The 12,697-nt window shown below is 42.2% G+C and overlaps 1 protein-coding gene across 3 annotated transcripts in view; it reads right to left on the bottom strand.

Annotated features, from left to right (window-relative positions):
• The window catches only part of CUL1 (cullin 1), a 53,936-nt gene extending 43,588 nt beyond the window's left edge, over positions 1-10,348 (bottom strand). The window contains exon 1 of one of the 3 annotated variants that reach the window (XM_054059057.1): positions 8,939-9,065. The gene's annotated coding sequence lies outside the window, so the exon portion shown is untranslated. Of the gene's footprint in view, positions 1-8,938; positions 9,066-10,262 lie in introns of those variants that run through there. The other 2 variants (XM_054059056.1, XM_054059055.1) reach the window with 2 other exon arrangements.
• Between the last annotated feature and the right edge of the window lie 2,349 nt (positions 10,349-12,697).

A 12,697-nucleotide genomic window follows, 5' to 3' on the forward strand; every position in this document is an offset into this window, starting at 1 on the left:
TTCTCTGCAGGGCTGCTCTCAGTTATGTCATCCCTCATCCTGTACTGAAACCACAGATTGCCCCAACCCAGGGGTTGGACCTTGCACTTGGCCTTGTTGAATCTCATGAGGTCTGCACAGGCCCACTTCTCCAGCTCGTCCAGGTCCTATCCTTCTGGCGTGACAACTGCACCACTCAGCGTGGTGTCATCTGCAGACCTGCTGAGGCGTTCATTTATACTCTAGCTTGCAAATTTAAAAATCAATATAGTTTCAATGATCCTAAAGTATAACCATATCAAAATATTTGGCAAGTTTTTGCCTTACAATAGGCACATCTACTGTCATCAGTGTTAGGCTTGACACAAACATACAAAAAAATACACAAAACCCCTCTGGTAACCAAATAAGTCAATTTATTATTCATATATCCTTTCTTACCAAACTTAGGCACTGACAGTTTCACAGGTAGGACACTGCAACAATCCATCCTACAAACCAGCCTTAAGATTCATCTTGATGTCATGCAAACACACCTCTTTGGAAAAGGCATGTAAATGCAAAGTACAGAGCTGAGAAAAACGAACCTCCCTCCACTGCTGGTTAGCTTGCAAGTGTGGTGATGACACTTAAAGATCTCTTTGCTTTCACCTCTTCATTCTTTGCCTTTACACTTTATAAGCTATTTCTTGGAATTTTTTTCCCCAAGTTAAAAAAATATCTCCTGAATTCAAAAGGACACAACCTCCATTCTAGTATACATTTATGCTTGCCAGAGTGGAAAGAGACTAGAAAAAGAAAAACCTGCTTTGTCCTTATAATCACTCATATTCACAATTTATTATTTCAAAGACACTTTTAATATCCACATACCTGCAAATTAATTATCTTGTGGTTATTTGACTTCAGCTGAGGTTACCATTATGAGCTCAAAACTACAATATAGCACAGCTTAGTTAAGCTATCGTCCTGCACACAAAATTTTACAGTGCTGACATTTCTGTCCAGAAGTGCTTTAGGTAACTATATAGACCTATAAACTAGGCAGACAATTTATGCATGTAATGTGACCCAATCCTTAAAGCAAGACTAGGAGCCACCATAACATCCTTAGCACTTTAAATGCTACAAATGTGTAATCAATCAAGATCTGGAGAATCTGTCTGTATCAGGCATTTCCACTGTGCCCCAGCAAAATGAAACCACAACTCCTGTAAAAAATGGTTAATCCAGGAATCACAGCAGTATCAGAAAAGAAAAGAGAATCTTTTATCCCTATCTATCAAAGAAATTTGAGAAAAATTATGCAAATTACAGTGTTCAGTTCCTCTGTATTATTATAAAATAATTAGTTATATGTAATGTGAAAAGCTTTAGCTCATCTTATTTTCCAGAGTTACATTCAGTTCTTCTCATTATAAGAAAAAGGCAGACGTATACATACATACACTCCTCCCTTTTGAAAGTTTTCTTTAGGTTTGTAAAAGCACTCTGTGCAGCATTTTTTTTAAAGAGTTTTAAAGAGTTTAGAGTAGAGGTACATAGGTTCAATTTGCCAGTAGTTTAGCAGCAAGTTGTGCAAACTTGGTGTAAAGTTTGAGCAGTTGCTACTTCCCTAATAATACCTCCATTCAGGGCTTCTCTGTTCCTCCCACACCCCTACTGTATGTGTTACAGCTCTGACCAATGATACCTAAAGCGCTATAAAGAATACACCCCTACCTTGCTTCATGTGCCAATGATTCAGTTGCCAGCTGAAAAAAAAACCTCCACAAAATCCTGGATGTGTTCTTCACAGCTAGAAAGACTCTTGAATTCACCTTTATTTTCAAATTTAAAGAGAATACATGGAAGTAACTTGAAATAGCAGGTTTTATACCTTTCTTATTTACTTAAATTATGCGTGATCATGTTCACTAAAAACCTTTTTAACTGACACGGTTTTAATTTGGATGCTCGATTACAAGCATTTTTCCAAAACAAACAACTGCTGCTCAGAAGAACACCAAGCAAGTTTGACTGTGACATTTTTTTCACTTCTATCTATTCTTTTATTAGTTCTTTTATCTTCTTCCTTCACTTCCTGATTTAAGCTTTACCCTCGCTTTCCTTGACAAAACAATTCCTGACATTTTTGATAGGGATCTCAGTACAGTAATGCAATAGCTAATACAAAACAAAGACCTCATATGTGCTACCTAATAAGCAGAGGTCTAGACCAGACAACGATTGCTGATGTATCTGCGGAAGCCAACCCTCCTTTCTACACACGCAGCTCAAGTAAACTTTGGTCAATATTAATGCTGCCAACAATACAAGTGTCATGGTAGTGTAACTGCATCGACATCAATTTTGCAAATAATGTAAGGGGCTATACCCTTAACACTACTATACAGGTAAAACCTTCCAGGTTTTGCTCGGCAATCTTCAGGAGGGTTCACTTTTTTGTCATTCAAGTAATCCTTATGTACAAAGTTCGTAGGCTACTCCTAAACCTAAATGTCCTTTCTAACCTGAGGCCACAGGTTTTACTGTTCTACAATCAGGATGCAGATTCTATGTTGTTTTTTAACTAAACCAGCATAAATAAGCTTCATAGCTTCTTAAAACACCAACTATGCTTAGTTCTTATACCTTGCAAAAAGCAAGGCTGCAGACCAGGAAAACAGCAACACTGTAAAGAGAGAATCAAGTCAAGATATGAGCACATTGAAGAGGAGAAGAAAGGTTTACACAAGACAAAGGGCCTTGAGTATTCCCATTCTTCCTCTGACTTAAATCATAGATCTATATAACCTGCATTATAAAGAAAAAAAACAACACCAAAACCCCAACATCAAAACCAAAATACATATAGGCCTTGAAGGACAATGCACACAAAGATGCATTTCTTCAATCAGCCAGGAAGATGAAGAAAAAGAAATTGAAGGAAGACAAGCCACGAAAACCCAGCATACCAAGAGGAAGACAGAACAATACACCTTGTTTTCTAAAGACAGACAGAAGACAGAATAAAGAAGACAGTAGGGAGAAGTCACAACAAATGCAATTTAGCAAGACCAAACACAGAAGTCTCTGGAAACTCTGAAATACTTCAGGCCAGTTTAGAGACCTTAATGATCCTGCAAGGGCAATTCTTACGTATAACTTTTCCTAAAAAGATCTTACCAGCCATCAAAAATTTTAACTAAATCCAACTACTACATCACCATGATCCTACTCATCTCCACCAAGGAAATCTTGGTATGGTCTTACAGTCTACTTCAAACACAGCACAATCTCTGCCAGAACCTGCAGGGCAAGCCTCTGAACCTCAACACAAATTCCCTTCCATTATAACAGCATTTAGAGCACCACAACATACACTTTCATACTGACCTGTTCAACACAAACAGGAATTTTCACCTGTAATAATGTTTCCATACAAAATTTTCCCACACTCTTGGAAGGTGGTGATTCCTATCATTAAAAAGCACTGATGTTAATGAGCATAAAACACTTCTGGCTGGAATCTCTTCCCAATAGCTTGCTAGTTTTACGGCACCTTCCATCTTGTTACTTTTACAAGAGCTCAACTGATCATGGCAACGCAATCTACCACTTCAATTTATAAATGAAGATCACAGTCACACCGATTCATCTACCAAACCGTCTGATATTTTCAGATGTTCAAATATATCACAAGACCTTGGTTTAAATACTGAAAAGCTTTCTCCTACATTCACCTTCATGCTAAGGTTTCATTCAGAAGCGATAAGGACTGCAAGTATCACACAGTAAAAACAGTCTACAAAGCAAGAACCGTTGCAATTACTCGCATTCATTTCTTGTGTGTGGCAAAATCACCACCCTGTCAAAGCCGTCCCTCTACCTTCTTTTTGTGCGTTGTTTCTTTTTTTAAAAAATCAGGTCTACATTAAATGCACAGACATATCTGCTAGTGATTTAGATTCCTGTTATGGTATAGTGCTACAAACACTGCTAGCAATGAACAGCACAGCTTCTCTATATTTCATTCCATGTGCCTAAATATTGACAAGGTACACTTAGTTCCAAAAAAAAAAAAAAAAAAAAAAAGAATGAGAATTTTCTCATTAAAGAGTAGAAAGGGATTCAGACACAATTTTTCTGGCTCAACTACAAAATATGAACTGTAACAGCGCTAAGCGACAGCAAAGAGTTTGTGAAGTTCTGCATAAAATCAGTATCATTTTCAGAAAGTTTTCAATCAGTTTTGACCTCCAATGAACGTAACAGGCATGCCTGGTATACAAGTCAAACAGTTTAATTTGATTTTGTAAAAGTTAAAATCGACACACATCCCTAACAAGCACATTAAATCCTGCTTCTTGTTGATTTAGCTGGTACCATGAAGTTTTTGCATTAGAGCCTAAAATCCATTTAATTAAATTACTTTATGTAAATTAATTTACTTAAGCATATACATCTTGAATTTATACTACTCCTATCAGTAGTAGGATTCGCCTATCAGTGACACCACAGTGACAGTAAAAGGCACACTTTCAGAGAAAACAAAACTTTCCCAAGTTATCTATGAAAAAAGCACAGTAAGGGCACAGTCTGTTTTCCTAAGAAAACGCAGAAATTTTAAAGAAGCTTCTTCAATTGTACAGTGAAAAGTTACTCCGTCTACCCAGAAGCAAGCAGAATGTTTGCCTGTGAGATTACCACCATGAAAAGCAAGATGGAAAGATTAGCAGCTAACAAAACAAGAACTATTTTCTGTAACTTTTTTTCCCCCTCCTTCAATTTAGTTCTCCAAACTTCTGATACGCTTCCAGGTGACAGTCTCCACTGCTCTGAGGCTAGAGGAGCTTGCAAATTGAAATATGAAATTAAGTTTAAATTACAAAGCAAGACAGGTTGAACTCAGGTCACACCGGCAGCCTTACTTCTGAACTCTAATCCACATTAAGATACTGTCCAACCTTAAACATGCAGAACAACAAAAAGCCAAGTTACATCAGATGCAAATTTAATATAGAAGCAAGAAGTTGCCAAGTTCAGCCATGACTGAAATTGCATTCCTAATAACCCAAATTCTTGTAGCTCCCTACTTTAAATTTAAAAAAATTAACTTTTGTATAGCTTATATATTAATGAATCGAATACAACTGGGTCCCAGTAGCAAAAGCACCAGTATTGCCATGAAAATTTGAGATGAGAGGAAGTCCATGTCTTCAAAAGATCAGTTACATTACCAGAGCAGAGTGAGAAGCTGATCACACAACTTTCCATAGTCATGATTATTCTCACTATCCTATCTGTGAATAAAAAGCTGCTGTTTCTCCTTCACAGTGACACCAACTTTGAGACATACAGCAACAATAACTATAGCAAATCCAATGAAGACCAAAGACAAGGAGCATTTTCAATCACTTTTAGGTACTTCCAATTTGAAGAAAAACAGAAGCCAACAGTATTCAGCTGATACTTGAATCCACCACATAACTACAAAGTCCTTGGAAAAAATGTATTTGATCCTTTATTCTTAGCACTGTTGTCAAGCAATGCTCCATATCTGCTAGGCCAAGCTCCAGCAGTGAAACCTTCTGACATCAAAACAAAAATAATCAAAAGGGGAAGGAAAGGCGATGACAATTTATCCTCAGTTTTGGGAAGAACATCACATGAAATTTATAGCATTTATTCAAGAATCACAGAATGGTTTAGGTTGGAAGGAACCTTTAAAGATCATCTAGTCCAATTCCTCCGTCATGGGCAGGGACATCTTCCACTAGATTGCTCAGAGTCCCATCCAACCTGGCCTTGAACTCCAGGGACTGGGGCATCCACAAATTCTCTGGGAATCTAGTCCAGTCTCACTACCTTTACCACAAGAAATTTCTTCCTTATGTCCAATCTATATCTATCCTCTTTCAGTTTAAAACCATTGCCTCTTGTCCTGTCACTACTGTCCCTGGTAAAATGTCTCTCTTTGTCTTTCTTATAAGCCCTCCTTATATTTTGAAACGCCCCAATAAGGTCTCCTCAGAGCCTTCTCTTCTCCGGGCTGAACAACCCCAAATCTCTCAGCATTGCAGCACTCCAATCATTTTCATGGCCTTCCTCTAGACCTCCTCCAACAGGGTCACGTTTTTCTTGTACTGGGGGCTCTAGAGGTAGATGCAGTGCTCCAGGTGGGGGTCTCACCAGAGTGGAGAAAGGCGAGAATCACCTCCCTCGACCTGCTGGTAATGCTTCTTTTTACAAGTCCAGTATACAATCAGCAAAGAAGTAAGGCATTCTTGAGGATATAGTACAACAGATCCCACCTCTGGCAAAAATTTACCTATGACTTTATACCAGTTTCCTGAAATGCAAAATGGTATTAATATTTTTCAATTTACACAGTAGCCTTCATTCATTTTTTCAAGGTTCACAGACTGAGAGGGATTTGAAAAAAATGTTACATAAAATAAAGTGGAATGTAACAAATATCTGGTTTATTTAAAAAAAAATTGACTTAGATCTGTATAATTTATGAGAAAAGCTGAAGTAGCAACATGATGCAGTTCACTGCTGTGGCATCAGAGGTTCTGGGGGGCAGAAAGAAAATTGTCAGAAAATTACCCTCTGGGACCTGCTTTATTTCCTAAAACAGTGCTTTTCCCAGCAGCTGTACTACAACCATTCCCTGATTAAACTTCATACAACTACTCATTCTGGATAACACAATAAGTGTTTAAATCCTGACAGTGTTCCACCTCTGTAGTTATGCTAAAGTCTATAAGTTACAGCACCACAGCAGGGCACATCACATCAAGACAATTTTATTACCAACTCATTTAGTCATGTCGGTAATAGGTCTGAACTGCATTGTTGTAGAACCATCCATAGTCAATCCATAGTCGTTCTTCCACTGATAAACCTGCAACTAACTGAAAATTCTCCTTTAATAAGTAAGGGAAACTCACTGGTCTTTGTAACAAATCAAAAACATGGTCATTTAAGTTTGCCTCCTATATAGGAAGCAACACTTACCTAAGCCTCCAAATATTCCAACCATTTCTTTACATGAAGATTTTCCAGAAAAATACAGTAAATAAAGTTTTTGAATTTACTCTTGCCAAAAAAAACAAATACTGGCACCCAAGCAGTCAGTTTAAATCGTTTGTGCATTCCTAAAGCACATGCAGAACATCCACAAGCATTCCACACTTCTTTACTCCAAGGTCTGTGCAGCAGGAAGACTGTAACAACCTGCTGGCTGCCGGGACTGCTTCTGCTGGCCCTCCTGGCACACCTGTCCAGGTGGGACACCTGCCCTGTTCTCCTCCTGGAAAGAGGGAAGCATGGGAAGCACAACAGCATGGCCACGTTGAACACGACATTGATGCAGCCACCTTACACTTTAGTTCTGTCCTTGGCAAGTTAGAGAATCCTGGTTGAAAGGTGTTGTATACGACATTGGTATCTACCTGTAACACACTGGCAATCTCCTACTAGTACAATCCCCTAACTTCACATTCACGATAGAAATTTTTGATGTAGAGAGTGGTACAAGTGCAAGAGAGACATCTTTAAAGCTGTTTCATTCCCTAGGAAGTTTTTTTAAAAAACAAGCCAAAACAAAAACACCAACAACCCAAACTTCAATGCCAAGAGAGAAGACTCCAGGTATACTGAATTCACACACCGTTAACGCCCAGGATGTGACCCATCATTAAGCTGAGCCCTACTGATCTAATTGTGACTACACAAAACTAGGCACTACTTGAGAAATGCAACAGACAAAGGAGATCTTAACACATAAATTGTAGAAAAACACTTTTTAAGCTGAGTATTTAACTTTCTCAAAGGATTCAGTTATCATTTTCATAACAGTTCAGCTAGAATGCAAGACCTTACATCAACACTAAGAATAAGCTAAATTTAAAAATGCCATCTGCAAATCCAGATAAGGATGCACACCAATTTAGCTTAAAATAATCTAAATTAAAGCAATGCGATTTTCCCATGCTGATAGTTCTAAGTAACAGGCCGAAGTTATAAGGCAAGTACAAACCAGTGTAAAAAGTACCAAGGTGGAAGAAAAAAAAAAATCATTTAGTTAAACCAGTACAACTATTTTGTCAGCTGAGGAGCAGGGCATGTAGGCACAATTTAGGTGCCTAAACTAAGAAACTGTTCCCTACATGATCTCTGGATAGGCAATGAAAGAAGTTTCCACCACAGGGGTAATGTAGATCAGAAGCCTAGTTCAGCTTCTCTGAGTAGTTGTCTAGTTAATAGGATCTGCATATATTCAGCTGAGAAAATAAACGGCTTTTAACACTAGACACCCAACGCGGACCCTAGAGTTAGGTGTATAAATTACTCTCGAGATCAAATGTGCTCCCCATACCTCCATGGAACACCTATATCCAGTGTTTCAGCTGCTCCTCAAATACATGGTGATTATATGATTGTGAAATGTAACCAATATTAAGAACCAATGCAACTAAGAAAGATGTGAAATAAGAGGCTGGGCAACAAATACCGAGGAATAAAAGAAGTTGCAAAGCAGGGGGAAAAGACTTCTTTCCAGCAGAGACACAAAGTGTCAGCACAACACTGCAGCAGCCCACTGTGAGCACGTTTGGAGTAAATACTATGTACAAGGGTACCCAGGAAGTACCTCACTACTCCAGAGAGGATGCATCCCAAACACACTCCCTATCAACTAAGTACCAATTCACAATATGGTATTACAAGCAATATTTGGTCTAACTTAAGTGAGATAGCCACTAGGTATTTCTGCTCCCCACATTGCTCCTAGTACTGCCAAAATGATCTCCAAAATTGGCTTTCTTTTCCCATACTAGCATTAGGGTATGTGTATACATTAGAGGGTAGATATATGATTATATATGAACACATGTACTGGGGAAAAGGTTGTTGAGGAAGTCAGTAACAAAACAAATGAAAACAAAATAAGGCAAAATAACTAAATAACCTGTGTTCTCTTCGCGTTGACTGACAAGCGTATAGATAACCTAGGGTTAAATTCCTTGCTCCTCAAAGACACAGGTGAAGGATTTGAGTACAAAGTGGGAAGCCTACAAAGGGAAGGAGTATGTGAAAAGAGTATTAGGTGAGCTCACAAGGAAGGTTTTAACAGCAAGAAAAAAACAAACAGGCAAAAATAAAAACATGGTGAAAGAAACAGTTACTGGGAAAAATAAAATTGAAAGGGGAAAGGTAACAAGGGGACAATGACAGTGATGAAAATTATGAGTATAATGAAGAGGAAATAAGAAGAATGGGAAAAGGATCCCAGTAAAGACACAGTTAGCCTTCAGTGGCAAAGTTACTGGGAAACAAATGCGATGATTCTTTGTGAGGACAAAACCCTAGTCAATTGCCAGGGCAAGTCAATTGGATGGAGGCAATAAATGCACAGGTAAGAGGTTACTCAGGGCACCTTCTCTGTTAAGGCCATAACACAGGGCAACGGGGGGAAGCCCGGTGCACAACCTTTAGTGATGAGAAACGTGGAAAAGGCAGCAAGGAAGAGCTGTGGAAAATATTCCCCCAAAACCACGACGTCACTGGGGACACCCAAAGAGCTCCCAAACGGACCCAAGCGTCGCTGGGGCTCTGGGAAGGGCGGGAATACGAGAGAGTGAAAGGAGGCGACACGGAGAGGGGCAGGGAGGAGAGGACAGGCAGACACTGAGCCCAGCGCGGGTGTGCACAAAAGCTCACGGGAAGAAGAGAATGTGGGGCGAGGGGGGCGGCAGGAGGACGGGGAAGGGGAAGCAGGGGCGGGCACGGGGGAGGGCAGAGACCCCGGGGATGGGAGTGGGGGGCAGCCAGGGCAGAGACCCCCAGGATGAAAACTGAGGGAGCCGGGGCAGAGAGCCCGGGGTCGGGAATGAAGACGGGGTAGAGATCTCAGGGATGAAAAGGGGGGACCCGGGGCAGAGACCCCGGGGATGAAAAGGCGGGGAGCCGGGGAAGGGGAGGCGAGGCCGGGGTAGAGACCCCGGGTATGGGGCAGGAGGATCCGGGGCAGAGACTCGGGTGTATCCGGGCAACAGGGAACGGGCAGAGCCGGAGTCGATGCACTCCGAGCTGGCGCCCCCCGGCCCGCAGCCCCCGGCGCCTCCCTCGCTCGGGAGAAGAAAGGCCGGCGGCAGCAGGTCGGTTCGGGCCGGGCTCCTCTCCTCGCGGCGGGACGCGGTGCCGAGCTCCGCCACGCCGCCCCCAGCCCAGCAGCGCCGCCCCCCCCCGCGGCCCGGCCTGGCTGCGACACGGCGCGGCCTCCGCGCACTCACCAGCATCGCGCGTCCCGCAGAGTCAGAGCGCATCCGCCCGCCCCTTCCGCCTCCGCCAGACCCGGATCTGCCGACACCTCTTCCCTCCCGCCCGCCCCGGAGCGGCCCGGAGGCCCCGCCCCGCCCTCCAGCCGGCGCGCGCTTTCCCGAGCGTGGCGCGCGCCTTCCCGCCGCTTCCGCGGGGCCAGGGCCAGGGCTAGGGCTAGGGCTAGGGCCAGGCGTGGACGCGGTGGGGGCTGCGGAGGGGCTGAGGCGAAAGCGAACTCTCCCAGATTCGTCTTGGAGGTTGGGGGGGCGGGCGGCCTTCATCAGGCCTGGGCAGCACGAGGAGCGATCGCCGTCCATCGTGTGCCCCGAGGCAAAGCTGGAACACGACATGTTTCCCACTTACGTGTGTGTGGATAAATTTTCCCACAAATCTTATGCCTATTCTATTACTTTCCAAGGACTCGTTTAAATGTTATTTTGAACTTCACGACAGTCAAATCTCTTGCTTGGTTGCAGCTTTGGAGCCAGCTCTGCCTGACCTTGCCTTTGAGATAGGGGAAGGCTGCAAACAGGTGATCAAAGAAGATACATCTGTTCAGCACAGCCCGCACCTCACTTTATCGTCTCCAAAGAAGGCTAAGCACCTGAGTGCCTTACATTAGTATAGAGAATTCAACCCAGAAAATGCAGTAGCTTCATAAGAAAGGAAAGAGAAAAGGGGAAGCAATAAAAAGAAACAGAAGATTTCTTTGCTCTGCAAAATGCTTCGCTTGTACCCTGGCTCCACCAGCCCTACATCATTTTTGAAAATTGGCCTTCTCAAAGCTAGTGATCGTTAGTCACTGAAGTGCTTGAAAAATTATTTGGCTGTGTAATAATGCCTTACCATGGCACAGCCTACTGAAGTGGACACAAGCAAAATCATTGACACAGCTCTTCCCATGGAACAGTGCTGGCTAAGCACCTGAGTAGTACTTTCTGAGGAACTGGTTTAATGCGAAGCGGGGACTCTGTCTCAGTCAGCTGGGTGGCATCGCAACACTTACATTAATTTTACCCATGTAGACATGATTTGCAAATACCATTCCTAGGCATGACTAAATTTCTGGCTTGAGTTGTGCTGGAGGAGAGTATGTGTTAGTCATGCTGGATGCTGCATCAGCATGGCCAGTTCTGCATGGTGTGTTGAGGCTGAGGAGAGTGAGGACGAACAAAATAGTCTGTGGGAGACAGGAACCAAATCCAAAGGAGGGCAGACTGATCATAGAACCATTAGGTTGCAAAAAGACCTTTGGGATCATCAACTCCAACTGTACTTGTCCACTACTAAATCGTGTCCCAGGTCACCTCACCTACCTACCATTAATATGTCTAGGGATGGTGACTCAACCACCTCCCTGAACAGCCTGTTCCAATGCTTAATAACGCTTTCTGTGAAGAATTTTTTCCTAATATCCAAACTAAAGTTCCCTTGATGCAGCTTGATGCCATTCCCCTCTTGTCCTACCACCTGTCATTTGGGCGAAGAGACCAACACCCACCTCTCTGCAACTTCCTTTTAGGTAGCAATAAGGTCTTCCCTCAGCCTTCTCTTCTCCAGGTTGATCAACCCCAGTTCCCTCAGCCGCTCTTCATATGACTTGTTCTCCAGCCTCTTCACTAGCTTCGTCACTCTTCTCTGGTCATGCTCCAGTACCTCAATGTCTTTCTTGTAGTGAGGGGCTCCAAACTGAACACAGTATTTGAGGTGCAGCCTCACCAGTGCTGAGCACAGGAGCAGAATCACTTCTCTGATCCTGCCGGCCACACTGTTTCTGAGACAAGCCAAGATGCTATTGGCATTCTTGATCATGAAAAATAAGAACTGTTCTTTCAGTCTTCAAAAGTAGGTTTTAATGTTGTGTTTTACCACAGCTATATTTACACAGCGGTAAGCCCTTTGTTGCTTTAAAATCCTAAAAGAAGGGCACAATAGAGCCATAGATAAGCAAGGAAAGTAGGAGAGAAATGACAAGGGAAGAAAACGTGGGGGGAAAGAAGGTTTGAATTAGCAATATCCTGCACTGGATGGGGATTTTTTTTGCTTTTGTGATTAACTGTAGTAAGAGTTGACATCTGACAATTTGGAGTGTTGAGGGTTTGTTTTGATTTGCTTTCCATGGGATTGCATTATAGTTCCTGTATATTTTTAAAAAGGCAAGGCACAGTTCTCTGATTTTATTCGTGATAGTGGTAGCTCAGTTGGCACTCTGAAAAAACAGGCCTTGAAAAAATCCACACTAGACGATTTAGACATCGAGCATTACACCACTCATTCATACATCCGCTGAAAGAATTCCAGTATCAGGATAAGTGGTCACAGAGGTAAAAGGGAATTGAATACCAGAATAAATATTACTAAATCGCCGAACCACTAACGCATTTTAAGTTGTTCAATGGAATTGATG

This window comes from Cuculus canorus, chromosome 2 (genome assembly GCF_017976375.1).
Source record: "Cuculus canorus isolate bCucCan1 chromosome 2, bCucCan1.pri, whole genome shotgun sequence".
Lineage (NCBI taxonomy): Eukaryota > Metazoa > Chordata > Aves > Cuculiformes > Cuculidae > Cuculus > Cuculus canorus.